This window comes from Arachis hypogaea, chromosome 20 (genome assembly GCF_003086295.3).
Source record: "Arachis hypogaea cultivar Tifrunner chromosome 20, arahy.Tifrunner.gnm2.J5K5, whole genome shotgun sequence".
In the NCBI taxonomy this organism is placed as follows: Eukaryota; Viridiplantae; Streptophyta; class Magnoliopsida; order Fabales; family Fabaceae; genus Arachis; species Arachis hypogaea.
The window spans coordinates 56478098-56481953 of NC_092055.1; the positions used below are offsets into that span (position 1 = coordinate 56478098).

The 3856-nt window shown below is 37.1% G+C and overlaps 1 non-coding gene across 1 annotated transcript; it reads right to left on the minus strand.

Annotated features, from left to right (window-relative positions):
* Nucleotides 1–1578: 1578 nt before the first annotated feature.
* Nucleotides 1579–1686, minus strand: LOC112787308 (small nucleolar RNA R71). Its single transcript, XR_003194727.1, has one exon. It is a non-coding gene; the product is annotated as a small nucleolar RNA R71 (small nucleolar RNA).
* Nucleotides 1687–3856: the final 2170 nt, after the last annotated feature.

Below are 3856 nucleotides of genomic sequence, written 5' to 3' on the forward strand. Positions count from 1 at the left end.
TTCAAAGTGTTCTTGGTGTTCATGTTGACATTCATAGCATTCTTGCATGCATTCACTGTTTTGATCCAAAATTTTCATGCATTGAGTCTTTTTCATGTTTTTCCCTCTCATCATTAAAAATTCAAAAATCAAAAAAAATATATCTTTCTCTTTTTCACCCATAAATTTCGAAAATTTAGGTTGACTTTTTCAAAACTTTCTAAAATCTAGTTGTTTTTATGAGTCAAATCAAATTTTCAATTTAAAAATCTTATCTTTTTCAAAAATCAAATCTTTTTCATTTTTCTTATTTATTTTCGAAAATTTTAAAAATATTTTTCAAAAATCTTTTTCTTATCTTTATCTCCTAATTTTCGAAAATAACATCATCAATTAATGTTTTGATTCAAAAATTTCAAGTTTGTTACTTGCTTGTTAAGAAAGATTCAAACTTTGAGTTCTAGAATCATATCTTGTGATTTCTTGTGAATCAAGTCATTAATTGTGATTTTAAAAATCAAATCTTTTTCAAAACTAATTTCAATCATATCTTTTCAAAAATATCTCTTTATCTTATCTTTTTCAAAATTTGATTTTAAAATATCCTTTCTAACTTCTTATCTTCTTATCTTTTCAAAATTGATTTTCAAATTTGTTTTAACTAACTAACTAACTTTTTGTTTGTTTCTTATCTTTTTCAAAACTACCTAACTAACTCTCTCTCTCTAATTTTCGAAAATATCTTCCCTCTTTTTTAAATTTTCTTTTTAATTAACTAATTATTTTAATTTTTGATTTTAATTCTCGAAAATTACTAACCTTTTTCAAAAACTATTTTCGAAAATCACTAACTCTTTTTCAAAAATTATTTTCGAAAATTCTCTCTCTCTTATCTCCTTCTATTTATTTATTCATCTACTAACACTTCATCTCACCCAAATTCGAACCCCCTCTTCCATCTGTGTTCAAATTTTTTCTTCTTCTTTTCTTCTACTCACACAGGGACCTCTATACCGTGGTAAAAAGGACCCCTATTATTATTATTTTTCTGTCCCTCTTTTTCATATGAGCAGGAGCAAGGACAAGAACATTCTTGTAGAAGCAGATCCAGAACCTGAAAGGACTCTGAAGAGAAAACTAAGAGAAGCTAAATTACAACAATCCAGCAAGCACCTTTCAGAAATTTTCGAACAAGAAGAGGAGATGGCAGCCGAAAATAATAATAATGTAAGGAGGATGCTTGGTGACTTTATTGCACCTAATTCCAATTTACATGGAAGAAGCATCTCAATCCCTACCATTGGAGTAAACAATTTTGAGCTGAAACCTCAATTAGTTTCTCTGATGCAGCAGAACTGCAAGTTTCATGGACTTTCATCTGAAGATCCTTTTCAGTTCTTAACTGAATTTTTGCAGATCTGTGATACTGTTAAGACTAATGGAGTAGATCCTGAAGTCTACAGGCTCATGTTTTTCCCTTTTGCTGTAAGAGACAGAGCTAGAGTGTGGTTGGACTCTCAACCCAAAGATAGCCTGAACTCTTGGGATAAGCTGGTCACGGCTTTCTTAGCCAAGTTCTTTCCTCCTCAAAAGCTGAGCAAGCTTAGAGTGGATGTTCAAACCTTCAGACAGAAAGAAGGTGAATCCCTCTATGAAGCTTGGGAGAGATACAAGCAACTGACCAAAAAGTGTCCTTCTGACATGCTTTCAGAGTGGACCATCCTGGATATATTCTATGATGGTCTGTCTGAATTAGCTAAGATGTCATTGGATACTTCTGCAGGTGGATCCATTCACCTAAATAAAACGCCTGCAGAAGCTCAAGAACTCATTGACATGGTTGTTAATAACCAGTTCATGTACACTTCTGAGAGGAATCCTGTGAATAATGGGACGCCTATGAAGAAGGGAGTTCTTGAAATTGATACTCTGAATGCCATATTGGCTCAGAACAAAATATTGACTCAGCAAGTCAATATGATTTCTCAGAGTCTGAATGGAATGCAAGCTGCATCCAATAGTACTCAAGAGGCAGTTTCTGAAGAAGAAGCTTATGATCCTGAGAATCCTGCAATTGCAGAGGTGAATTACATGGGTGAACCCTATGGAAACACTTATAATCCCTCATGGAGAAATCACCCAAATCTCTCATGGAAGGATCAACAAAAGCCTTAACAAGGCTTTAATAATGGTGGAAGAAACAGGTTTAATATTAATAAACCTTTTCCATCATCCACTCAGCAACAGACAGAGAATTCTGAGCAAAATCCATCTAGCTTAGCAAATTTAGTCTCTGATCTATCTAAGGCCACTGTAAGTTTCATGAATGAAACAAGGTCCTCAATTAGAAATTTGGAGGCACAAGTGGGCCAGCTGAGTAAAAGGATCACTGAAATCTCTCCTAGTACTCTCCCAAGCAATACAGAAGAAAATCCAAAAGGAGAGTACAAGGCCATTAACATAGTCAACACGGCCGAACCTAGAGAGGAAGGGGAGGACGTGAATCCCAAGGAGGAAGACCTCCTGGGATGTCCAGTGATCAATAAGGAGTTTCCCTCTGAGGAACCAAAGGAATCTAAGGCTCATCTAGAGACCATAGAGATTCCATTAAACCTCCTTATGCCATTCATGAGCTCTGATGAGTATTCCTCTTCTGAAGAGAATGAGGATGTTACTGAAGAGCAAGTTACCAAGTACCTTGGTGCAATCATGAAGCTGAATGCCAAATTATTTGGTATTGAGACTTGGGAAGATGAACCTCCCTTGTTCACTAATGAACTGAGTGATCTGGATCAACTGACATTGCCTCAGAAGAAACAGGATCTTGGAAAGTTCTTAATACCTTGTACCATAGGCACCATAACCTTTGAGAAGGCTCTATGTGACCTTGGGTCAGGGATAAACCTCATGCCCTTCTCTGTAATAGAGAAACTGGGAATCTATGGGGTGCAAGCTGCTAAAATCTCATTAGAGATGGCAGACAATTCAAGAAAACAGGCTTATGGACAAGTAGAGGACGTGTTAGTAAAGATTGAAGGCCTTTACATCCCTGCTGATTTCATAGTCCTGGATACTGGGAAGAATGATGATGAATTCATCATCCTTGGAAGACCCTTCCTAGCCACAGCAAGAGTTATGATTGATGTTGACAGAGGCGAACTAGTCCTTCAATTAAATGAGGACTCCCTTGAGTTTACACCTCAAGGTTATCCTTCTGTAAACATAGAAAAGAGGCACAGTAAGCTTCTCTCAAAACAGAGTCAACCAGAGCCCCCACAGTCAAACTCTAAGTTTGGTGTTGGGAGGCCACAACCAAACTCTAAGTTTGGTGTTGAACTCCCATATCCAAACTCTAAGTTTGGTGTTGGGGAGTCTCAACAATGCTCTGAACATCCGTGAGGCTCCATGAGAGCCCACTGTCAAGCTATTGACATTAAAGAAGCGCTTATTGGGAAGCAACCCAATTTTTATCTAATTTTTATTTTCATGGTTTTTCATGTTTTATTAGGTTCATGATCATGTGGAGTCACAAAATAAATATAAAAATTGAAAACGGAATCAAAAACAGCAGAAGAAAAATCACACCCTGGAGGAGGATCTCACTGGCGTTTAAACGCCAGTAAGGAACATCTGTCTGGCGTTCAACGCCAGAACGGAGCATGTTTCTGGCGTTGAACGCCAGATACAAGCAGCATCCTGGCGTCCAGACGCCAGAAATGCACAGTGAAGAAGAGCTGGTGCTGAATACCATAAATATGCTGAATCTGGGCGTTGAACGCCCAGAATAAGCATCAATTCGGCGTTTAAATGCCAGAATTGCATGCAAAGGCATTTTGCATGCCTAATTGGTGCAGGGATGCAATTCCTTGACACCTCA